This window comes from Mixophyes fleayi, chromosome 6 (genome assembly GCF_038048845.1).
Source record: "Mixophyes fleayi isolate aMixFle1 chromosome 6, aMixFle1.hap1, whole genome shotgun sequence".
NCBI lineage: Eukaryota > Metazoa > Chordata > Amphibia > Anura > Limnodynastidae > Mixophyes > Mixophyes fleayi.
In genome coordinates this window covers 186,402,910-186,430,087 of record NC_134407.1, presented here as the reverse complement: position 1 = coordinate 186,430,087, position 27,178 = coordinate 186,402,910, and the positions used below count along the sequence as shown (strand labels likewise).

At 40.8% G+C, this 27,178-nt stretch overlaps 1 long non-coding RNA gene across 1 annotated transcript in view; it reads left to right on the top strand.

Annotated features, from left to right (window-relative positions):
• Nucleotides 1–8,881: 8,881 nt before the first annotated feature.
• Nucleotides 8,882–27,178, top strand: part of LOC142160509 (uncharacterized) — a 31,205-nt gene continuing 12,908 nt past the window's right edge. Inside the window, exons 1-2 of the long non-coding RNA XR_012693248.1 lie at nt 8,882–9,012; nt 9,174–9,260. This is a non-coding gene — a long non-coding RNA (uncharacterized LOC142160509). The remainder of the gene's footprint in view (nt 9,013–9,173; nt 9,261–27,178) is intronic.

The window sequence follows — 27,178 nt, the reverse complement described above, 5'->3', positions numbered from 1 at the left end:
ACATGTTGTTTGAATGTCACTATTTGTATAAACCTTCGTCCAAGTATACATAAACAGACAGTGGTCGTAAAGTCAGGACCTGGCTGCCTACACATAAAATAGATCAGTGAGTTTATGGCCAGACTACATGTCTCCTACAACAAAAATATTATAATTATTACAGACAGTGTTGTAAGGTCAGGATTTTTAAATATATAAATGCTCTTTTGGAGTGGGAATACTTTGTCTTTAATGTTTCCTATGAGACTGCCATAAACTGTAGAAGTTTAGAGGGTGATCGTTATTATTTCCCGATTCAACACTGGTTAGCTGCTTTATATTAAAAAAAACACAAGCTAAAATGCTATTTCTTTCCATTAGGCAAGAGCAAGAATAACTGGACATAACATTTTGGATGCAGAAAACATCATAAATATGACATCTGTACACAGTTCATATCTTTATTAATACAAGGCAAATGATTTAATCCTTCAATTTTAATACTGTCCTGAACTAGAGTCAAACAAGTTGTAGCCAAAGAGGGAGTGGCTTAAGAGAGGAGAAGAAGCAATGTGCTTATTGGCACACAACAAGCTAGGAGAGACGGGGAAACTATCTGCATTAACCTCAAGTGGCGGGCTATATAAACACACAGGGCTCTTCCAACGCAGTGTAAACGCAAATTGCACTTTAAAAAAACATGTAACTAATTGCACGCAAGGAAGCCTGGATTCAAATACAAGGGGATCTCAATATACGTTTTCATTTGAACATGTGTGTAAATACGCTCTGGCTATGTGTTATTTGCCATACGTGGACAGACTGAACAGACTGCAGGACACATACATGCACATAGAGTCAGAACACATGCAAAAAATATATATATTTTATATAATAAATTAACAACTCTTAATACGATAATCATGGCTACAAATATGTTTTAAAAATAATACATATATTTTTACATGAAATACATAAATCAGGATGTTTCCTAATGCGCACTGAGAATACAATCCGTTTTTATAGTTTATTTTACTTGCAAACACATTTCCAGGCATGCATACATGTAGTCATCACTATCAGTCAACATTTACCTGCCCTGTAGCTGGTGCAAATGATACGGCTAAAAAATACTTAGGAGATGCCCTGAACTTGACCATATCTGCATAGACTTCCCCTCGGCATCCCCTTACTGTACATTGTCAACCCTTCCCACCCCGTTCCACCAATCAAGTCGTAGGTAGTTGTAATTGTCAGTTGCATTTGGACATTAATTGCATACAATTGCGCTTACGGTGTAAAGTCCTTATCTGAGCATGCGCAGAGCAATTTCATGCAAGAAACGGCACGCAAAGGGACTTAAAGACGAAGATAATTGAGGCCCACACTGTACACATATCCACTGTATGAAGAATATTATTTTTTATTAATATTATTTTTTTGGTTTTTTTCTGTAATCCCTTAAAGAAGTCTGCACAGACGGTCGAAACGCGTTAGGTCCTGTACCTTTTTGCCCCAATCAGGCCTCCATGGACAGGAGACTGATTTACATTCTAATGTGGAACTCATTAGTTACAAAAACATGTGCAGCAGCCAGGCCCGCTATATATGTGATATCTGAAATATTTAATTTATTAAGTAGAAAGAGAGTAATATCATTTATAAATGTGTACCACAAGTATACACTGTTTGCATTATAGACTGCGTACTTTTACATTACTACTATTATCTCTGTCACCAGCATAGGTGTATCTTGTTTTGTGAAGTGCAGGCCTATAGTTGGTTAGATTCAAAACATAAAAATGGATCAATTATTAATGTGCAAAACAATATCACTCTCTTAGTGTACATTTCTTATTTAGCATAGACTAAATACTAGTAAAGCTTGCATCCCAATAACTGCAACATAAATTATGACATATCAATATCATTATTGTATGTGCTAAAAAGATAAATTCACACTTGGTAATGACTGGGTCACATTTCACAGTCAGTTTATTTATATATATATATATATATATATATATATATATATATATATATATCACAATGGAGAGAGCACTCCAAAAGACAACAACACAAACATTCCACTGTGCAGGGTCCATAATAAAAATCCAGCCTACATATGTTCTAAACAGAACAGACCAGTACATGTGATCTAGAGTGTAAGTTTAATACAAAAAAATGCATATACATACCGAGCGTTACAGAAACTCAGGCCAAGATCTATTTCATTCAGAAGTGCTGAGTTTCCCCTGGCGATACATATGCAATCTATATATATATTTGTAGGAAAGTATCTATTTTCTATTTCCTTCTCTTCTCCTTTTTTTGTCAGGTTGTAAGGTTTTACATATAACACAATGGAATTCAGATATACTGCATATAAACAGAGGTAGGAATCACTAGCCCCAAACAGATAATGAGCAGCCCATGTAAAAAATCATGGTAGAATAGTTACATGTAGCATATATGCTCTGTGTCTATCCTTCCATGGTGATGAATGGATAAGTCCTACTTTTTCTAGGTTTACTAGTTGGAGGACCTCCCCCTGCAACCATGTGCATTAGTATATCTGCTATGTGAACTGTTTTCTCCAATACTTACACTCATGGTTCTCCCATCTTCTCGAGGGATGAACCCTACTTCAAAGAACTCTAACCCCTCCATCCATGTTCTCTCCACTTCAAAAGGAACGGAGAGGTTAGAGCAGTGGGTCCCAAACTTTCTCAGTTTGAGGCACCCTTAGGGTCTCCATAATTTTTTTCAAGGCGCCCCTAAGCCAAAATAATTACCAGAAAGTCCCCCACCTTGCTTACCACCAACCCTGACAACGACACCCTGTGAGATCGCCGCAGCACCCCAGCGAGCCGCGGCCAGGGGCGGTTCTAGAAAATAATCGTAAAGGGGCAATTTGGGGGGGGGGGGGGGGAATTTAGTCCCTGCCCCTTTTTGATTGTGTTTTAGCAGAGAGCCAGGCAGCACACTCTCCCTGTCTGTCTCTGCTGAATAGACCTGCACATAGTGTGCAGCCGTCGGCAGCAAGCCCCTGCTAGGGGGGCGATCGCCCTTCCCCCCCTGGATCCGCCACTGGCAGAGGCGCACAGTTTGGGAATCATTGGGTTAGAGGAAAAGCACATAGTACCAAGCCCTGAAAACTAAATTTGTTACCTTACATCCACCTCTGCTGTCTTCTGTATGTCAAAGAATGTCGGAAACAATTAAAAATGTGCTGCTATTAGTTTAGGGCCGTGGGCCTTAGAGAAGACTGGAATCTGGACATCCCACTAGCTGCCTCCTCCTTGTCTAATGATGCCGCAAAATCTTAGTATAGGAAACCCCCTTAACTTCCACTCTGCACACAGTGTCTGGCCCTTATCATCCTGAGTGTTTACAGTCCCAGAGAGAGCAATGATGGTGGTGAGTTCTGTAGTGCGCAACCTGGTCCTGCAACCTATTAACAGGGGCCTTGGCTTGTTCGCCTTCTGTTGATATGCCATTGGTGTTATCACTTAAATTGCCATCAAGGCCTTTAACGCAATGCAATACAGGCATTACTAGCACAGAAACAGTTAAGTAATTAGCAGCTATTCTAACATAAAAAAAAAACACATACTTTTTTTCATATCTGGCCCAGTTTGGCCTTTTGTTAGTTTCTCGACCAATTACTCTCACTATTTCTGTATTAAGGACACATATGGTAATCATTTACAGAACATCTTCTGGAAAAGCACTTTGAGTGAACTAAAACAAACGACAAAAACAAAGATAATTATTAGTGAGGAAGCTGCGTGCCGGCCAGTTGGATCAAGTTGTTTTTTAAGTTTTTTTCAGGACATTATGTGAAGTTAATGTCATTTTCTAGAATGTTTATTAGTATGCAAGGACAAACTCATTAATCCCGGACTGATGAAATACTATGTGGTAAACAATCCGCAGGGTTTCATTAACATGCGGTGGGGGTAGGGCAATAAGGAACTATTTAAAGATGATAAAATGTTCTGTTTTACAGACATTATCTTGTTATAAAATCACTATTTAGTTGAAGGAAATATTTCTACAATCAACAAAAAAACAAAAGTCTACATTCGCAAAAACAAATAGAACGACAGCTGTTGGCAAAAAAATGTGGCATAAAGAATTCATAATAATGTTTATAGCCTACAATAGCAAGAACTGAAAGATATCCATTGGTTATATTCAGCTGAAAGACTACACTGGGATGGATAGTATAAACTCAGGCACATCAGTACAGAATAACTGATGTAGTAATGGAGACAGTCATTCCATGCCGAAAGCTGTAACTGACGCATTTCGCAGTTGCAGTTATTAATCCGGGGCCTGATTCATTAAGGATCTTGAATGAAGAGGTATCTTATTTCAGTCTCCTGGACAAAACTATGTTATAATGCAAGGGGTGCAAACTAGTTTTCTGTTTTGCACATAAGTTAAATACTGACTGTTTTTTCATGTAGCACACAAATACTTGATAGTTTATTTGTACACTGAAATTTAAAGTTGATATTTGTGTGCTACATGAAAAAACAGTCAGTATTTAACTTATGTGCAAAACAGAAAACTAGTTTGCACCCCTTGCATTGTAACATGGTTTTGTCCAGGAGACTCAAATAAGATACCTCTTCATTTAAGATCCTTAATGAATCAGGCCCCTAGCCCTTTGTCTTTATCTTATTTGGGGTTGAAGTCTACTTAACTGGACAGCATCCTACTAAAAAGATTTTAAAAATGCAGTTGTAGACTAAAATGCGTTGTTGCCAATCTGCAACATTTTCTGTGCTTGAAAGCCACACAAAAAGTAAATGAAAAAGTAAAAAGTGATTTGCACCTTTTTTCAAATACATGAGAGAAAGAAGGGGAGGCAGAATTTTAATATAATGTGTGAGGGAAGGGAGGGTCTTAATAAAATGCGTGATGGAAGTGAGTGGGGGGGCTTAATATAATGTGGGTGTGAGGTGGGCTATTAATTTAATGGTGGAGTGCAGCTGGGGACTAGTTATTTAATGGGTGCTGTTGTATCTGTGGGGTGATGGTGGAGCAAGTTAATTTATTGTTGGGGCAATTTAATAGTGGCACTTATCAATTTAAGATGGGGTGACGGGACCTTTAGTTTTTTGCTGGGGTGGTTTGGGGCCTATTAATTGAATGTGCGCTGAGTTTGGGGTGAATGAGATCTATTTATTAAATGTAAATATTAATTATTTAATGGCAGTGATGGTTGCGGGAAATATGTATATTTATTAAACATAAATGCTATTAAAATTTTTCAGGGATTGGGCGGTCTCTACTGTAATTTGGGTGGGATGTAGGCTGTTAATTTAATGGTGTACTGTGGGTCAGAGCTAATTAATGGTGGGTACTATTAATTTAATAGTGGGATGATGGTGAGGCTATTTAATTTAACAGTGTGGCCTTTTAATTGAATGTGGGGCTAAGTTTGGGGTGGAGGGCTTTTTACTAAATGTGAATATGAATTATTTAATGCTGGGATGGTTGTGGGAAATGGTTATATTTATTAAATGTAAATGCTATTAATTTATTGCTGGGGTTGTTTGGAGCAAGGGAAATAGGTTAATTTATTAAATGGGAGTACTATAAATTTATTGTTGGGACTCGGAGGGATATAGGTTTACTTATTAAATGTGTTTGCTATTAATTTAATGTCAGGGCTGGTTGGAGGGAAATAGATCTATTTATCAAATGTGAGTAGTATTATTTTGGGGCTAGAGGGAGGCCTAATTATTAAATGTGGGTGCTATCGATTTAATGCCAGGATTGGTTGGAGTTTTACTACATTTCATGTATCATTGTTTTTTCCAAATAAGGCCTCCAACATTCCAGGACCCAGACAAGCAGCAACTAAAGACACCAGCAGCCACAGGTAGGGAAAGTGACACTATCTAAATCTAGCGTATTGCCTCTGTGTTTTCCTAAAATAATAGCAATATTACACCATCGGGGCCCCCCTGTCTTAAATGCTCTGGGCCCCACAGAGCTTTTATCTGGCTCTACCAGTGAGGGTGGGGGAATAACTATAGTTTTAATGCAGTACATGTTTGCTTGAGGTGGACTACTTTTTTAAGATTGAATGTAACCTATCCACATATGTGCTGAATATTTCAGTTAATATGTATAAATTAAAATGAAAAATATATTACTCTCTGGACAGTCACATTACCCTCCTCATTCACAACAATAGATCTGGGCAGACAGCCAGTATTACAGCTAGTTTTCTACATTGTTGCAACAATGTTGCAAAATACTTAACCCTTAGGCCTCATACACACAGGCATTATGTTAATTATTGTGCATGTTTTACATGAATTCTCAAAGCCTATTAAACATGATTTGAAAGTTTAAAATATAATGTAAGCAAATGGACCTGTGCACTCACACTCTGTTACAGCTGTCCTTTCGAGATGCATCAATGGACGACGTACGTCTAACACTCTGTTAAAGTGAAGACAAAGCATAAGGTTTTGTCCACATTTAAACTTGCATTGCTTTAGTGTTGCAATTAAAATTATGTTTTTTTTATCAATCTTCTTCCTATGAAGTAGATATTTCCTTTGCTTTGAATCCATTTGGATTTGCAGATGAAGATGACAACATCCACGGGGTGGAAAGTTTAGCACCTTGAGATAGTAGAAATTGGATGGTTTGGGGTGTTCCTTGCTGAGTGCTGATTTGGCACAAGAATGCACCTACTTATACACACATATGTTAAAATGAGCTTCATCTATCAGTACATGGTTATTTATGAAAGGTTCCAGAAGTAGAAGTTGTACACTTAGAGGGCATATAATGTTTGCAGGAGGACTCAGGTTTTTTTTCCTCCCTGCAAAACAAGTTGATTTATCCACATCCCCCAAGGTGCTTGAGATTAGGCCTCATCCTATATTTCCTTAGGGCTGCCATCCAGGGCCATCTTTTCCATTGGGCACGATGGGCAGCTGCCCTGGGGCCCCACGGGCAAGGGGGCCCCATAGGCACGGCTCTTAATGAGAATAAATAATCCTGCAAAAGGAAAAAACCTGAAAAAAAAACCTTCAAGGGTCACTGAGCAAGTACATCTATCTATCTCTATCTCTATATATCTATATCTATATCTGTATCTGTATACATCTATATATCTATATCTAGGGGCCCCGGTGCACTGCTTTGCCTGGGGGCCCATAATGTTGTTAAGATGGCCCTGCTACCCTCTACACAATTTCAGGGGCACTTCAAGCAATGCAAAAAAAAACCCATTTATTTATATAATAATCACACCCGTAATGTGGGTGTAAACCTTAAAAATGCGGCACAGGCCCACGTGTGTTGTGGTGTGTAACTGATGTGCCTGACACCCAATCAATTGTGACCTCCGCAATCAACACAAGGATGAAGTGAAAATAAGTTTAAAAATAAACAGCTGATTAGTACGGGCTGCTGTGGGTTTGGGTTTAGGAGGTATCCACCTCCTAATTCCTAATTCATTTGTTTAGCAGTGTCCCTCACAGTGACCATAATAATAAATGAACAGAGATCATGTCTGTGCATATGACATTATTATTTTTATAACAGTTCTTCTGGTATAACATGATATAAGGGATACCACATATCTTCTTTTGGAATTCAAGGTCTAGCGCTAACTTTGACCTCCTCTTCTCCTGCCTCTCTGGCCAGACCTAATGTATCTCATTATTCCAACTCGACCTCCTGTCTCCGTCCTCTCTGTTGGTGTTCCCCAAATCTCTGTTCTTTGGTCCCCGCTCTTCTCCACCTGTGCATGAGATATCGGTCATTAAATTTATTCGCTACTCTGGGTTTCATCTATACGCTGGTGAAACTGACCTCCATCTCTCAGTCCCAGATCTATCAATTCTACTGGATCGTGCCGCTGACGGCTGCCTTGTATCTGTCTCTCTCTCTCACTACTTAAAACTGAACATGGAAAACCGATCTTGTCATTTTTTCCTCCTTTTAAATCAGTTTTTTGCATGACATAACAATCACATTCCAACCTCTCTAATTCCCCAAGCTCATTCACTCTTCACATTCACGGTCTAACTGCCTGATTTCGTCAGCTTAAATACATCTTTAACCTCCGTCCCTTTCTCACGCATAATACAACTAAAATATTGGTGCATGCTTTAATCATACCCTGGCTAGACTATTGCAACACTCTCCTCTGTGGTCTACCACTGAACAGACTGGCTCCACTCCAATCTGTTATGAATTCAGCTTAGCTGATACACCTTTCCTTTGCTTCTCAAATGCCACTCTCCGACACAGAAGACACAGTTCAAAATCCTAGTCCTAACCTAAAAGACCAATCACATACTTCATTGCATCTCATCATTAATCTCAGGGAACCTTCATTCTACACATAGGTCAAGGATTACGAGGACGCTTTGGGCAAAACTACATTTTTCAAGCGGTTTGCAAACCATGCAATGTATCAAAGGCAAAACTGCACATGAAACCATGTGATTTTATACCGCCTAAGGTCAAACTGCAATGTCAGTTTTGATAACGCAGGAACGTACAAAACATACAAGTATCAAGCGGAAGCATGATAAATGTGTACAAATCAATGCAAACAGGCTGACACACAAATAAGTAGTTAAATCATAGTTGCCTACTATCCTGGAATGTCCGGGAGACTCCCGAATTTTTGGGAGTTCTCCCGGACTCCCGAGAGAGCAGGCAAAAATCTCGGATCCAGCTATCGCCGTGGTTGAAGATGGTGGGGCGGGGCTAAAAGCATCATCGTGCTCACCATCATCGTGCTCACCTCACGTGGCCACGCCCCCCTCGACGGATCCCCCTCCCGGAGAGCTGCCTTCAAAAGTAGGCAAGTATGAGTTAAATACACCATTTGTATGAGATGTTGTTAATTCAGAGCATAAACATAGATAACAAGCTTCAGAAATGAATATCTTTCTTGCCTCATGGTTCAATGAATAGGTTCACCACAAAGCCAAGTGACCCCACCATCAAGACAACAACCCTTACATGAGGAGACAGCGGGTGAGTCCAACTTAAAAAGAAAAAAAACATTGTTATATCAGTACTGTTATTGTACCAATCTCATTTGTTCCCGCCAAAAAAATGAAATAAAATTGTGTGGCCAAACAAGATATATTATGTATATTGTGCGACCAAAACATCTACTTAACATATGTTTTTAGTTACACAGAACCACAATGCAGTGTGTAGAGCAGGAACCTGCTGATTTTGAAGCACCTGCAGACAGAGGGCCTGAGTCATTAAGGAAAGTAAGTTAATGTTCTCTGGAACAAACCATGTTACAATGCAAGGGGTGCAAATTAGTTTATTATTTTGCACATACAGAAAACACTGGCTGTTTGTTCATGTAGCACACAAATACTTGATAGTTTTATTTTTACACTGAAATTTAAAGTTCATCTAGGACATGCTAAATGCTGCATCATGGCGTGGCCACGCCCCCTCGATGGACCCCCTCCCGGACAGCTGACACTAAAAGTAGGTAAGTATGCTCTATGCATGAGACAGTCTTTTTAGCTCAATTAACACTTGAGAAAAGTGGTTTGAAAATGTTGCCTGTGTTATGCCTGCCACTCGAGAGGACACAGACTGTGGCCATAGGGTAGACAGCACACTCGATTTCTGCAGCCCGGAGACGGCATTGGACTGTGACGATAAAGACTCCACATCGTATATCACCTGCTCAGGTTCAGCCGAAACATTCATATAACTTCCTAATCTGTGAGGGAGTCCAGAGTTACCTTGTGGGGTCTGCATGAGCTCCTCCTACTCTCTCTCCTCCAAAAACCACACAGCTTACATGTCAACAACTCCATGCACACTGTTGTCACAAAGTGCCGTTTTGTAACACCATTCAGGTTTGGGTATATTTATGGAGGCATCATACACAATAATAGGCCAATATCAGCAATCTCTCCTCTCACCACCACCTCTTTTCTGGCAAGATTTATAGCGTTTTGCCAAACCGCAGCTTTGTATAGTAACCATATAAAATAAATCAGGATGGGGATGTCTAAGATGGCGGTTTAAAAAAAAAAAAGCATTTTTTTGAGCGGTTTGGTCTTTAGTAAATGTGATAATGTGAAAATGTGGAAACTGACATGAATATTGCTACTATGGATTTATTACCAGGGTGCTAAGTAATAAGCTTTGGCAATAAAGGTTCATCTAATCAAAGCAAATGTCTTATGTTCTATGTATTATTAGTATTGTGTACCATGTTAGTAAATTATCCTCTACCAGGGGCGGACTGGCCATCTGGCACTTCTGGCAAATGCCAGAAGGGCCGGTCCGCATGTCCGCCGAGCAGCAGCACCCTGCGCGCTGCTCGGCGGACGGAGAGTCAGTGACTGGCGACTATGTGAGTAATCACATGGGACGGCACCACGCCACAGGCGCCGTCCCATGTGATTACTGCATAGTCGGCAGTCATTGATTCTCCGTTGGCTGACCAGCGCGCAGGGTGCTGCTGCTGCTGGATGTAAAAAGGTAAGTGTCTGTGTGTGTAAGTAATAGTGTGGCAAACAGTGGGGCTGGCAAACTGGGGCAAACAAACAAACAGTGGAGGAAAAACAGTGGGGCTAACAAACAAACAAACAGTGGGGCTAACAAACAAGCAGTGGAGGAAAAACAGTGGGGCTAACAAACAAACAGTGGGGCTAACAAACAAACAGTGGGGCTAACAAACAAACAAACAGTGGGGCTAACAAACAAACAAACAGTGGGGCTAACAAACAAACAGTGGGGCTAACAAACAAACAGTGGAGGAAAAACAGTGGGGCTAACAAACAAACAGTGGGGCTAACAAACAAACAGTGGGGCTAACAAACAGTGGTGCTAACAAATAAACAGTGGGGCTAACAAACAGTGGAGGAAAAACAGTGGGGCTAACAACCAGACAGTGGGGCTAACAACCAGTGGGGCTAACAACCAGTGGGGCTAACAGTGTGGCTGTGGGGCTAATTTTGTGCATGTGTGGCCCCATGTTGCTATAGTGTACGTGCGTGTTTGGCCATGTTCATATAGTGTGCGCGAGCGCAGTATTTTAATATAATATGTGAGAGAAGGGAGGATCTTAATATAGTGTGGGAGGTAGGCTATTTAATGGTGGAGTGTAGGTGGGGGCTAATTATTTAAGGTGAGGTGAAAGAACCTTTAATTTAATGCTGGGGTGGTTTAGGGCTATCAATTGAATATGGGGCTGATTTTGGGGAGAAGGGCTATTTATTGAATGTGAATATAAATTATTTATTGTCGGGATTGGTTGTGGAAAATGGCTATATTTATTACATTTTAATGCTATTTAATTTATTGCTGGGACTGTTTGGAGGGAGGGAAATATGTCTTGAGTAAATGGGTATACTGTTAATTTTATGTTGGGGCTGGTTGGAGGGAAATTGGTCTACTTAATTAATGTGAATATTATTATTGTGGGGACTGGAGGTAGGCCTAATTATAAAACGTGAGTGCTATTGTTTTAACATTGGGGCTGGTTGGAGTTTTCTAAATCTCATGTACCCATTTTTTTTTTCAAAATAGGGCATCCAATATTCCAGGTTCGAGACAAGAATGAACTGAGCTAAAGAAACCATCTGCTACAAGTGGTGAAAGTGACCAAGACAGGTAGGAGAGAGCAGGACAGTCTGCCAACTGTCCTGAATCTGGTAGGGCAGTCCTGAATTTGGATGACTGTCTCCCTTAGTCAGGATTTGGTCCGACTGCAAGGACAGTTGGGAGGTATGTCCCGCTTCACAACGTACTGCTTGTGAAGGCAACGCTGTGTGCTTCTAACAGTAGGGCCTGTGTATTTGTCTAAAATGTAATGTATTATTATAATGTATGTATCAATGCCCCATGTTGGCCACACCCACAACACAATGAGGTCACGCCGTGTTCAGCGCCACCGCTACGCGGCGGCACATATTTTCATTCCTGCTGGAACTAAGGTGGGCCTGTGTACCTTAAATGCCAGGGCTGATTTTTAGTCCCAGTCCGGCCCTGTCCTCTACGCTTGGTTAGGAGAGGAAGGGACTGTGACAGACACCTACCATGGTACTTAAGAGCACTGTGCAATCCAATTTTTGCCTATAATGGCTCTATATCTGGGGTAAAAATGCAATATGTAGATAAATAAATGCCCCCAGACCCTTCATTTATACATATCTGCCAAGTGATTTTTGTGGCTCTGTCCTGATTTAGGTGGCTCTGTCCTGATTTAGGTGGCTCAGTCCTGATATAGGTGGCTCTGTCCTGATTTAGGTGGCTCAGTGCTGATTTAGGTGGCTCAGTCCTGATTTATATGGCTCTGTCCTGATTAAGGTGACTCTGTCCTGATTTATGTGGCTCTGTTCTGATTTAGGTGGCTCTGTCCTGATTTAGGTGGCTCTGTTCTGATTTAGGTGGCTCAGTAATGATTTAGGTGGCTCTGACCTGATTTAGGTGGCTCAGTCCTGATTTAGGTGGCTCAGTCCTGATTTAGGTGGCTCTGTCCTGATTTATGTGGCTCAGTGCTGATTTAGGCGGCTCTGTCCTGATTTAGGTGGCTATGTCCTGACCATCCTCACCATCGGCACCTTTGCACCATTCAGGACCTATCTTCCATGCATTGCCGCTGGCACATATTAGTGGCACACTGAAACATCATGTGGCCATACTGCTCACTGATCCCATTGTCTGACAAGCATGCCAGTCAGCCACATTATCTGGCATGTGGGAAACTTAAGGCACATCCTTAACATAAGGTAGAAAAGGGCATAACACTGATACAGATGATATGTATCAAGGATTTTAATGATGCTAATTATGAAATGTTACATGTACAAGAAGGTTACCACCTGCAGAATACTGTCTTTTATGGGCCCTCATGCAACTTGTAGTAAATTAATTGCTTTATCTTTCTGGCTTCCTTCTGTACTTGCTAGTCATGTCTTTGCATGAGCAGTTCTTTGTTCTGCAATAAGACACAAAGCCGCTCTCTGTTTACAAACATGTACAGTGTAGAGAGCACAGCATAGCTGAGACATACCCACCCACAACATAACAATAACACCTTTTAATGCATTAATGTGGGTGATGTTTCGTGTGTAGTAGGTACATACTACCGACCTGGCCTGATCCTTTAGAAAATCCTCTTCATTTGAAGCACGGTACTTAACTACTGTATTATCAGGTTCATGTTCCCTCCAGGTAGCCAGGACCATAACTGGTCCTGTATGTCGGTGCAAGACAGCATTCCACTGCAGTAAATACAGAGTGATCTGACAGCTGAGTGTTACTAGAGCCTGCATTTCAAGATGAGGCTACTGAACCCTGTGATGGCCAAGAGTCGGTGAGAAGCTGAAAAAATCAAAGTAAGCTATTGGTGCAGAGTGTAGTAACCCTGACCCGTGGGGGAATGAGAAGCGGAGACATGGAGGACCTCTAGCCAGGGAATCAGTACTAAGTCTATCAATAAGATGCCCCAGGGTGACAGCAAAAAGTGAGAACCAATGGTAAAGAGCATGGTGGAACAAAGACAGTGCAGAGGTGAGAGGTCAAGAGGCAGAGTGACAGTCCTGAGTAGCGAGAAGGTTAGCTCTTGAGACCACTTGTGTGAGTCACTGACTAAGGGCTGTGCAGTATGGAGAAGGGCTGTAAATATACTGTGCATTTATTTCATCCTGAAAGCTGTGTCTCTGTCTGTGCTACCACATGTGAGCCAGCTGCTCGCTCTTCACTTCAGACCCATTAGAGGCAGAGAACGGAGCTAGCCCAGAGAGACTGACCCAGAGGTAGGTGCCAGGCACTTATACCGTACTACCAGTCAACAAGCAGGCTGCATAATTACATCTACATGGTGATATAAAGACATGACTGCAAAGCACAGAAGGAGAACACTAATATATAATAAGTGGCAGGGCTGCATGTATAAACCAAAACACTAAAGGTGAAAGGTGTATTTACCATTGTAGCACATGGCAGTCATGTCCGCAGTTCTTGTTATATAATAACATGCTATCTGCTTTACCATTCTCTGTGGAATCTCTTCACTTAGCATATGTGGGACTGTAAATCTCTCAGCAGCTATATCTGCCAAGTAGACTAAATCTCCCCCCATTAAAGAAACTGGGCATATATACAAACAGCTTGTATAGTGAGGTTTTGCGCCAGTACATCTCTCAGTTTGGGGAGAAGTTATATTCGAACTGACATAAAAACTAATACAATGGATTGATGTGGCGCCAACGTCTATGTCTTTGCACAAGGTAAGAGGATGTATCCCAGTTATATATTATATATAGCTGTACCAAATAATTTACAATGCTGCCAAGTCATAAGTTTGGTTTTCCATTTATAACGGCGAAACAGAGAAAACCGCAATAAAATGCTGTAGACGACATGCGCATGTATTCAGTTTTACTAGTAAACTTAAATAACTAGTAGCAGAGAAAAGATAGGGATAATTCATTTTGTTTTAAACCACTGAGCTCTGAAAGCAATATATATTTAACGTGATACCATAAAATGTATAAAAGGGTATTGTCCACCTTCACATTTAAATTGTAATTTATTCATTTGTATGTGCCTTTTGCCAAATTGTAAAAAAGTGTTGCTTTTTCTGATTTCATTGCCTTTGGATACAACACAGATCTGTTTTATCCACAGACCAAGGGTGGTAGAAATAAACTGCGTAGATGGTATAAGGGCTTTGGAGAAAAATGGAGTTTGAAAACCAAACCAGTAAGACAAAGCAATGTCTTTAGTAGAAAAATGCATGATGGTTGATCATGTACCAATAACCCAAAGTTGCCTGAAGGTTGTCGAATCTAAATCAGATTGTTCACCTGTGAGTGTCAGTTTATCAGTTATGAGCTCATCAGCTGGAGAGAATTAAATACACTGCATGGTTTGCGTGTACAATTAGCTCTGCTTGATTAGTTACAAGTCCATATCTATATAGCAAAAATCACGTATTACAGAAAACTACGCCCCAAAAGGTTTTAACCACTCATGCTCCCTTTACACAGATGTTGCTATATTCTCTCATTTTCACACTGGAATACTCCCCAGGGGTGAGTTGACTTATCTCCTGTGCTGCCATATTCAAGGCCATGAGCACAGTCTCCTGCAAACAATGAATAACTCCTACAAACTAGCTGTATCGAATCTGTCTTTAAGCTAGAAGAGAAGAAAATGGTTATAAGGCAACAAGATGGCGTCAGCTTAGCAAAATCACATTTCTCAAGGTGTAATGAGAATAGTATCATGCATACACAAGGAAACCTAGTGCATTGTTAAATAACTATTTTTGCACAGTCTGAAGTGATGCAGAGACTTAGGGATATATTTACTAAACTGCAGGTTTGAAAAAGTAGAGATGTTGCCAGCACGGTGGCTAAGTGGTTAGCACTGGGGCCATGAGTTCAATTACTGACCATGACCTTATCTGTGAGGAGTTTGTATGTTCTCCCTGTGTTTGCGTGGGTTTCCTCCGGGTGCTCCGGTTTCCTCCCACACTTCAAAAAAATACTGGTAGGTTAATTGGCTGCTAACAATCTGTGTGTGTGTGTATGTTAGGGAATGTAGACTGTAAGCCCCAATGGGGCAGGGACTGATGTGAGTGAGTTCTCGGTACAGCGCTGCGGAACTAGTGGCGCTATATAAATAAATGGTAATAACAATAATAGCAACCAATCAGATTCTAGCTGTCATTTTGTAGAATGCAATAAATAAATGAAAGCTAGAATCTGATTGGTTGCTATAGGCAACATCTCCACTTTTTCAAACCTGCAGTTTAGTAAATATACCCCTTAGAGTTAGCGTGGCATCTTCACTGGGGGTGTGGAGGGTAGACACAGTCTAAATTACAAATATAAGTGTGGACATCTTCAACCTTATGATAGTTTCACATATCTATATTTTGAAATATATTAAACAATTTCCATAACTGGAACTTTATTCTACCAAATGTAAATATGTTCCTCTCTTGGAGCAAACGGCTCTATGTGTTTGGAGGCGTCATAGGTCAATAATCACTACCATCAACAGCCCCCCAGCCACTATGTGTCTACTGGAGAGTTCAGCCACCCCAAACGCTGACTTCCCTTTACGGCATTTTCCCATAACACTGATCCCCATGTCCTCCACTCTAAAACGGAGCTGCTTGCTTCAAAAATGGTACACAAAATCAAACAGCCCATTGGCAAACATGTGTCCACATAAATCTTTATCTCCCACAGGCATCCTAACGAGTGAAAAAATTCAGGATGAACTCAGATTAAATGAAACAGGGATTCTATATCCATATTTCACCAGCATTGCCCCTTGCCCAAAGTGCCTGAGTTATGAAATGAAGTGCATGACATAGAGCATATCTCCTTCCTAATCCCATCATTCAGCGAGTAGTGCTTTGGACATGATGGATCAACCTAAATTCCCAGGCTCTTTATTATGGACCATGTCAATTCAGGAAATATGTAGCCCTTTAATAGATGGATAGTGAAAAATGCCCCACAACCACTCAAGCTCACCTCCGTCATTAATATAACGTAAACATCTCTGGAAAATCCCTATCTGATATAAGATTGTCAAACCCTTAGGCTCCCTGTAAGGGATCAAAATACTCTGTGAAAAACCGCTTTGAGTAGTAATGTCGCTTTTTAATTTAGATAGCTCCTAAGTACATTATATCTATTATTGCCAGTGTGGTGACCTTTTCCCACAGGTACCTCATTCCTGACCTGTCTTCCCCCCTTGAAACACATTACAAATGTGTTGACCCCACCACATCCTGAGTTTCATGCCTAAATTTACACAAGTGGCTCTACTTAAATTGGCCGTCATGTCAAAATATTCCTCTTCTTTCCCCTCCAGCCATTCCTAATGTGCCGGCAGGCCTTGGAAAAGGCTGTTCTCATACTTGTTTCCAAAGACAGTGAAATGCGCTTGGTGGACAAATAGGTGCACTTGCACACATACAGAAGCATTTTGGGTCTGCAGAGTTTGCAGTTTGTATGTAACCTGTACCAAGTTGCAGTTAGATATTAAGAGTCGGAGCACTGTTGCTCTAGCTAGGATAACTAGTAAGGTAGTACTGGTAGTAGTTTTGGTTCTCATGGAAATTTCGGCATATCATTGACACCCGGTAGAGCTTGGAGGGTTGTTTTCCCAGAAGTGACTAACCACATTGCCTGGCGCATGAGACTGGTTTCTTCTGGCTGTAGATTAAAATGTATTTGGCACCAATTTAACATTTTTATGTATATTTGTAATAAATCACTTTGGCTGTTAGCCTTTCCCCACAATTAAATGTCTACTGTTTCTCTTTGACAGGAAGAGGGGGTTTTGCTTCATTCTAACTATAATACTATAAAGACATTTATTAAAGAAATATATTAGTTGCAATCACATCAATTCATCTGTTGTTGTTGTTTGTATCTAGAAAACCGGTCAATCAATAGGTGTTGCCAGAATTTTCAATCATGAACATGTTGCACTTGCTGTGTACCGTGATTTCTGCTAATTTGCCAGAACTTTCACTAGAGACAGATTTTTAAAACTCCCCTAGTTTGAATTAATGCTCCCTTACTATAATGATGCATAGGAGACAAAATTACCATGTAACTCTAAATGTAAAGTTGCATGTTATTTTCTGTAATCTGAGTTTACGTTACAGATAAAACATTGTGTGTTGGCCTGTAGGTTTCTAGTACAGTGTTTGTACAATTTTGTAAAAACATAATTTTTAATCTACTTTTCTATACATTCATAACTTGATCTGATTGGCTGAAATTTATATTTAAGTTTAGGAGAGTAGCAAAGTTATGTTAGTAAGCTAGAGGTAACACCTTGTATACTATGCCACTTAGCCAAAGTGATGTCAAACACAGAATGTTTAATATTATTCACAAATATATATGTAAATAATACTTGCCTAATGTCGAAGAACATGAATTTCAAGAAGACCATCTGGACTCCTGGAGAGCAGGGAGCCCTGTCGGATCCCGCCCATTTCCCTAGTGAAGTGAGTGTAGGCGTGGCTTAATGATGCAATTGCATAATCATGGCTCCACCCCTGCTTCATGATGACGTGATCCGCCGCAGTGTGCAAGTGGAGGCATGGGGGGGCAAAGGCAGACCTAGTGAGCTGTGGACCCCGATTCAGGAAAGCAGGGAGGAGGGAACCAGAGTCCACATAGTTCCGCAACTGGGGGGAAGCTGTAATGATGCAAATCGTGACATCACAGTCCCATACTTGTCACCTGGACCTCCCCTCTCGGAAGGGATCTATGAAATATCAACAAGCATTTTTCAGGAGCTGATCTTAACTGAAGGTATTTTGAGATCATGGAAGGAGATATATTCCTACACACATCAGACTTCCTGTCCAATAATCGTCAGCCTGAGATGGCTGGTAATAAGAACAGCTTGCAATCAGCTGCATAGCAAACATAAGTATAATATGACATCTCACATTGTGTCATGGTAAGGAATCTATGAATGTTATTAGTAGGCTCCAATATAAAGCAACTTGTGTTTTAGTGTTTGTGGCCCTTTAACATTCATAAGGAAAAACCCCAAAAACCATGTTCTTGGTGGCATTAATTACAGGAAACAAAGATAATGGAAAATCTAGCAAATCAGCAACTGGAAAACACTCTTGTTTGTTTTCCCTTTCAATAACCAATACATATTTAGAGGCCTGATTGTACAGTATATGGAGTTATTCTGCATGTCATTGGCCAGATTGTAGTACAATGGAGAAAAATACCTACTGTACTTGTAGAAGAGCCATTGAAGCCTTTTTATCTAGTCTTCATTGCCTCAGATATCATTGGGTATTTCAAGGGCTATGCTATGGGGCTGTTAGGCTGGATACACACTACAGTGTTTTCAGCTGATTATCAGGTCAATCAGTCAATAAACGGCTGATTGGCCCAATATCACAGTAGTGTTCACCCTGGAATGCTGAATCATTATCATTCCAAAGCACATAAAATCGCTGATCGAGTTTGTCAAACTGACTTGAAAATCTCGAACAATGTCGTTCCAATTCTGCAGTGTGTATGCACTCTGCAGAATTGGAATAACAATTTAGCTATTGAGTGAAGTTTTGATATCACCTGTAACTGGTGGTGTCCGAGGGTCCGGCAGTGAGAATGTGTTCCACATGGGTTAAAGTAACCGAAAGTGACGAGATCCAGGCTCTCTGGGGTAAGGGTCAGTACAATCTTTAGGGTTACATGTGGTGACTCTCATGTGGTTTTGAAGCAAAAGTCGTGGCATGGTGTTCTGAGTGCAGGCTTGCAGTAAACGTTTTATGTTCTTCAGTTATAAACTGTTGTGTGTTTGCATATGAGTGACCTCTTCATTGTAAACATCACATTACAATGCAGCACCTACAGATTTATAATGTGTCTGATAGTTGATATGCCTGGTAAGGAATATTTAGTGTTAAAGTAGGGGACACACAATTGCGGCTCCGCGCAAGCTGTCAGCACTGACACCAGGACCCAGGACAGCTATTACTTGCAGCAGATGGTTATGACAGATGAAGAGCACATATCTGAAGGTAACCGTGTACAGTGTGTACACATGAATTGGCATGCTGATCGGGATTTTTCTTTCCTGTCGTTGGTAAATCGCTCATCATTAGAATTTTCTTGTAGTGTGTACCTAGCCTTACATAGAACTTAATGGAAGATAACTAGGAACTCTTGTCTCTTGCTGATAAGTGTGTGTATATGAAAATCAATCAAAAAGAAATGGCCACTAACCATTTAAGAGTCGTTTTAATGTTTTACTTTAACTTAAAGTTGGAGAGGGTGTGAATCCCTCTACACCTACTCCCTTGTGGTCCTGATCCGCTCCTTTGGCCTCCAGTACCACCTCTATGCTGGTGATACCCAAATTTATCTTTCATCCCCTGACATCTCTCCTTCCCTTCTGTCTCGTTTCTCCTCCTGTCTCTCAGCCATCTCATCTTGGATGTCCCAACGCTTCCTTAAACTCAATATTTCCATGGCCGAGCTTATAGTCTTCCCCCCTGCCAGGACTCTCCCACCTCCCCCCCCTCTCTATTTCTGTTAACATCACTACCCTCGTTTCTGTCCCCCAAGTCCGATGTCTTGGAGTCATCCTTGATTCCTCCCTCTCATTCAAGCATCACATTCTGTCCCTCTCAAAATCCCGCTACTTCCACCTTCAGAATATATCTAAGATATGTCCCTTTCTCACCACGGAAGCCACGAAAACCCTTGTTCACTCGCTTGTTATCTCTCGCCTTGACTACTGTAACCTTCTTTTCTCTGGCCTACCTGATTCTCGCCTTGACCCTCTTAAGTCTATCCTCAATGCTGCTGTCTGCCTCATTTTTCTCTCCCGTCGCTCTGTATCTGCAATCTCCCTCCAACAGTCACTACATTGGCTCCCTTACCCTACAAAATTAAATTTAAACTCCTCACCCTCACATTTAAAGCTCTTAGTCAATCTTCCCCTCCCTACATCTCCAATCTCATCTCTACCTACACTCCTACCCGCCCCCTCCGCTCTGCCTGTGACCGCTGCCTCAGTACTTCACTGATCACCTCCTCTCACTCTCGTCTTCAGAACTTTGCCCGGGCTGCTCCTCTGCTGTGGAACGATCTTCCACGTTCCATCAGGTTAGCATCTACTCTCAAAGGCTTCAAGCGTGCCCGTAAGACTCATTTCTTTATTCAAGTCTATCAGTCCTCCTCCTAACTTCCTTGTCCGGGCTCTCTCCCCCAGTTAGTACCACCCTATTTGTGTCTCCCCCTTTCCTTTAGGATGTTAGCTCTCATGAGCAGGACCCTCTCTCCTTGTGTGCTCCTTCTACTGTTCCTTCACCCTCTGTACCTCTTGGCCTGCTTCCCTAGCCCTGTTTTCCCTGTCTTCTTAAGATTTGACACTTCTTGATATAGCCATGCCATATGCATCCTAATCATCTGTGACTGACGGCCGGCTTACGGCAATCTGCATGTCAGTGTGACGCTGTAATATTGTGCTGGTGGCTGGATAGGATACTGACCCTAGTATTGTGGACAGTGCATAAACTTTTCTGAACCCAGTGAGCCAGGGCTTCAGATGGAAGAATATGATCACTTGCATGCCCTGGGGATATATTTACTAAACTGCGGGTTTGGAAATGTTGCCTATAGCAACCAATCAGATTCTAGTTATCATTTTTTTAGTACATACTAGAAAATGACAGCTAGAATCTGATTAGTTGCTATCAGCATCATCTCCATTTTTTCACACCCGCAGTTTAGTAAATATACCCTGCAATGTTTATGGGTCCTGCTGTTTTCAGTTCACTCACTAAAAATACTCAGTAGTCCTGTGTTATTTTCAACCAAGATGGACATTTCAACTCAATCCTGGACTGTCCATTGGTGGTCTCTCTGCTTCTGAAAAAAGATTCCTTTTAAGGGCAATATTAAAAATCAAAATACAGTAGGCATTTGTATATGTTAAATGAATGTTTTACCGGGAAAGAAAAATCTGAATAGAGTTCTCCTTTAATTCCCACAGCAACCTTCCTCACGCAACATACTTGGTTTTGGCTTGGGTAGTTGACACATGTCTAAAAAAAAGCCAGTTTGATTGGTGAACCTCAATTACAGCGAGAGCACATTCATTCCTCGTGCTGTGTGCACAGGGAGCAATATACTAAGCTGGACGTGGTGGCTCCTTTCTTATATACATGAGGTTGGAGCAGTAAAGAGGACACTACAGCAGACATCTGATCCACAGCGATCAGTGAGCTGGAATTCACACCAAAAAAATTCAGGAGTGATAATTAGAATATATTACATTATATTATAGTTTATATCATACTTGCCAACTCTCCTTGAATGTCAGGGAGACTCCCTGAAATAGGGATGATCTCCCTCACTCCCTGAAGAGTCTGGCATTCTCCCTGATGCTGAGCCAGTACAAGACGTGGTTGGCTTCGCCATCTGTGGTATGCTGACACAGTTCAGAAATTGTGTCCTATGTCCTATGTATTGATGCCTATGGAGGTGGCCATTTTCATGGAGACCAAGATTAATCAAACACTGACAGGTAAGACAACATGACTTTAGTAATGGAGACAGAAATGTAAAAGACATTTCAGTCTCTAGAGATTCATTAGCTGCTTTTCTTTAAGCATAGTTGCCTACTCTCCCGGAATGTCTGGGAGATTCCCGGGCTCCCGGGAGAGCAGGGCAACCTCCCAGTTCTCGTCCCCGCAATAGATAAGTGGCGGGCGGGTAGGGGGCTTAATAATGCAAATATTGCGTCATCTTAGCCACGCCCCCCTTTGTATTTGGCCAAAATTGTGACAATCATTTAGGGGGCGGAGCCAAAATGATGCAATTCATCAAGCCCCGCCCCACACATCCACCTCCCCCGGGATCTCCCTGAAGCCAACGAGGAAAAGTTGGCAAGTATGTTTTAACTATGACAAAAACATAACGTTCCTGAAATATAAAAGCCAGAGGTGCAATTTTGTGCATGGTGGGCATGGAGTTTTAGGGCAAAGTTTTAGGCCACACCCTGTTTTCACCACACTGCACCCCCTTTCACCATGCTATATCACCCACGGCTAAGACTATGATTATATAGACACATGTAACTATGGTAACATATAAAACATGTGAGAGTACTATAGCTGTAGCACAATGCCCAAACATACTACAGATAAGCAACATTTTACAAATATTCACCCCATTCTGCATTTCCAAATAAAATGTGAACATTTTGCTGACACAAGCTGGCCTTCATCGTTTTCTATCAAACACACCGCATGGCAGAATGAATTTACCAGCTTCATTCATAGACTATAAATGCTGCAAAAGTGGAGTTTACAACTATAGTCTGGAATGGCATTCCCCAGCAGAATGTATTGCCGGAACATATTACCAGGGTCTGATTATCCAATAGGCTGACTAGGCTGCAGCCTAGAGCACAAGGCATTTGGACAGGGGCACAAAATTTTTACAGGGAGAGGTATAAACTAAATTTCATTTTAAAATATAAATAGTTGTTTTTCAAAGCAAAAAGAAAACATGAAAGTACAATGTAGTATGGTTTAAATCTTCACATATTTCCATGGTTTAGCTGAAGATAAAGAGTCATCCTTGGGGTGGGAGGGTCGGGGCTTGAGGATAAGTGAGTGGGAGAGACAAGGATGGCGACAGGAGCAGACGTGAGAGCCCCCTTCACCTTCACCCTCAACAGAGCTCGTTCATGCCTTCGTTCTGCTAGACAGTTCTGATCTTAAGCAAAATAAGTGATAAGGATTGCTGTGAACTTTTTATAAAGCCAACTGGATCTGAGATTCAAAAACACAGGACCATAAACATTGGTGATGGGGTAAATGAACACAGATTTTAAATTAAGGACAAGTTCGATTTTCCCTACTGCATATCAGTCTAGCATGGAAGGCCAGGGGGCGCTACAAGTGTATTAGTCTAGGGTGGCCTGAACCCTTAACCAGGCCCTGTATCTTGCCTCTGCCAAAAATCCTCATCCACTACAAAACCCAATTTGTCCAAAATTTAATGCAATTTTGCTCATCTTTAATATATACAGATATAAGAGATACTGAGAATTACATCTTCATGGCACAATCACTTTGTCAGATGCAGTCGTTATTTTGTCATATTTTGTTCCCCACTTTTTAATGTTTTCTCCCCTTTTTTCCTGTCTCAGTGTCTCATCAGCACCTCCGTTGCCCTCCTCTAGTTACACCTATGATAAAGCAGTACATTGAACATGCAATTTGAGCTTTGACAGTTTAGGAATACTGCGAGGTAAACTACAGGTCTCATCAGTCATCACTTACTCTGTATCAGTGCCTATGTAAATAATTACACTCAGACACTGCCCTGTGATAGGCTTTCCTATCCTTGCAAGTGTCTGGAGACTGTGCACGATCCATCTCCCTCTTGGCTGGTGGACTGGTTCCCTCATGGCACTAGCCAACAGAAGGCTGAGCACAGGGCTGGAACATCTAGGGGCGTGGTGGTTATATTCCACCTTACCACACCTAGGGTGTGTACTTACAAAGAACAGCCAAGTCCTGTAATTACCTTTTGGATTTCTGGGTAAATGTATGATACCACACCCGTAAGAATTCTAACTGCTAGACAATGGAAGAGAACCAAGAAGTGGTGATGCATAGACACAACTTTCTCTAGGTCCTTTGTTATTCTGTCTTCTCTATATACAACTGAAGTAATCATGTCACTTAAAATTATATACACACACACACACACACACAGACGTATGGAATGTTTTAGCTGGCAACCTTTATCCAAAATTGTCAAAAGTCAAAAAGAAAAGAAAACAATTGCTGTTGCTTAATGATAGAGTCATACACACACTTTACATCAACGAAATCCTATGCACTGCGAGGAGCACTGCTGGACAATGTCATGAGAAGGAGAACGCAAGCGGCAGTGTGGGGGGACAGACATTTTTTTTACTTTCAAAGTAATTTAGTAGATTTTAGACAAGGCTCTACAGTTTATTTAAAAAATATTATCCATAAAACTCTTAGACCCAATCACTCTGCAAAACAGGTCCATTGTATATAAAGTAAATGTATAAATAAATGTTGCATGACTTTTTCAGTACATTCACATACATAGTAGAAACTACAGGCATGTAGCATCCTAAAAACTAATTGAAACAAAGACATACAACATGTGTTGTAAGTACGTGTATTTTAGCTGTATCACTTGCACCAGCTATAGGGCAGGTGTAAGCTCTGACTGATAGTGATGACCTCACATGCATGCCACAACATGTGTTTGCAAGTAAGACAAACTATAAAATATGCATTTTATGTATGGTACACCTTAGGGACATCCTGATTTATGTATTCCATGAAAAAAAAAATATATATTTTTATTTAAAAAAAAAAAAACACATAATTTAATTAATGATTATAGTATTAAGAGTTGTCAGTGAATTTGATAGAATCTTGTGTTTTGCATGCGTTCTGATGGGACTTTATGTTGCACATATACATGTGCGTATCCTGTTAGCTGTCTACATACGGCAAGTAATGTACAGCTAGAGCGTACTTAGACTCAGATTCAAATGAAAACGCTTCTTGAGATCCGCTGGTGTTTGAATATGGGCGCACAGTGTACAAATTATGTGTGCTTTTTCTAAAGTTGCGTTTCAAGATAAATTAGGACCGCAGATGGCCCATTTGTTAAAAATAAAAATAGATTTTAAAAATCAATAAGATTTATTTAAGTACTTTAATAAAATATTTAAATACCTTAAGACGCTAAAAAAATTAATTCAAATAACACTCTTAAAGCATTACTCTAGTTTGAGCACTGGAAATCTATACTTTCCTATGGAAATTGAGATTGTTTAGGGTGTACTTTTCTGTCTACTTGTGACAACATGGTCGGCACATAAAGTTTTACATTCTATAAAAGTTTTAAACTGGCGATACACGGGCTGACCCTGCTGCTCGGACCGAAGATTGAGACAGGATGTTCAATTTGGCCACGCACTTGACCCCTTGGACTGGTTGTCCAGATCACTTCTGATTCTTGAAGATGTTGCTGCAGTTGCCCACACAGCTCAATGTAGTCAATTTCTGACTGCGTTTTCTGCCATGCCTGATAATGATCTATTTGATTTTGGGAGGATCATTGGGGCTGCTGGCTATTTCACAAAAACTGTGCAATTGCCCAATGTCAGCTGTGATATTGGGGGACCTTATGAAATGAATCCACGTGGGATAGCTGCTCCCACATTACTGGTGATACCCAACTACGATATCATCTTTAAGTTACGTCAAAAGAGACAGATCTTGGCTGCATTCTTGTCAGTAGTAGGAACAGAGCCTTGGATAGAGACAGTGCAGACTCAGACTGCTTAAAATGGTTGTCATGACTTCCTTCTGAGTTCAGTGTTTCTCAGGTGCTGGGTATTACATCAGTGTTGATTGATCCATTTCTAGGATTGGTCTCTGCTGGTTTATAAGGCTGTCTGCATCATTGACTCATTGCCTGTTACAGTGTATGCTCACAAAGGTGTTGTTCATTGTATCAGTTTGAAGTCTGTTTGTGTTTCTCGTTGCCTGTTCTGAGTATTCTGTGTCTGCCGCCTGCCCTGACCACGGTTTGTGACCCTGACAATCCTGTTTGCCGCCTGCCCTGATTTTGGGTTTGTTTGACTATTCTTGCCGTTTATATTACTCTTTCCTTCGTTTGTTTACCTGATATTTTTGTTGTCTCTTCATAGGGATCTGGGGCCTGATTCATTAAGGATCTTAAATAAAGAGGTATCTTATTTCAGTCTCCTGGATAAAACCACGTTACAATGCAAGGGGTGCAAACTAGTTTTCTGTTTTGCACATAAGTTAAATACTGACTGTTTTATCATGTAGCACACAAATACTTGATAGCTTATTTGTACACTGAAATTTAAAGTTGATATTTGTGTGCTACATGAAAAAACAGTCAGTATTTAACATATGTGCAAAACAGAATACTAGTTTGCACCCCTTGCATTGTAACATGGTTTTGTCCAGGAGACTGAAATAAGATACCTCTTCATTTAAGATCCTTAATGAATCAGGGCCCTAGTCTCTTCTATCCTGAATTTAAGCCCTGAATATAAAGCTATACTATAGCACACAAGACTTGCGGGTAATTGAGTACCGGTGAGCACATAGCACTCTATGGGGGCTGCTGTAATTGAAACCTCAGCTCTATCGGTTTATGTAGGAAGCTGGGGGCATAAATTATAATTCTAGGGCGTCCACTGAGAAGCGTCGAGGAAAAAGTTGACTGATTAGTCCAGGTGAGTTTAAGTTGTAAAAGAAGCTTTTTTTAAAAAAAAAAAAAACAAAACACAACATAACCCTTCGGCTCCTGTGGAATAGTTACAAGTTGTGTCCTGGTTACTTCGCATTGACCTTGAATATGAAGCTTGGAGTCTAAAACATAGTATCAGCTTACATTCCTCTCTCTGCTCCAGGCTACAATCAATCACAAAGACACGCTACATGCAAGACAGTCATACAGATTGCCCCAACCTACTACCAATAGGAGAATCTTTATAGTAATTATACGGATCTTTACTGTCAATGGATGGAACAGTCCTTCAGGGCCACTTTAACAATCTAACGAGAGATAAAGAAAGCAATATG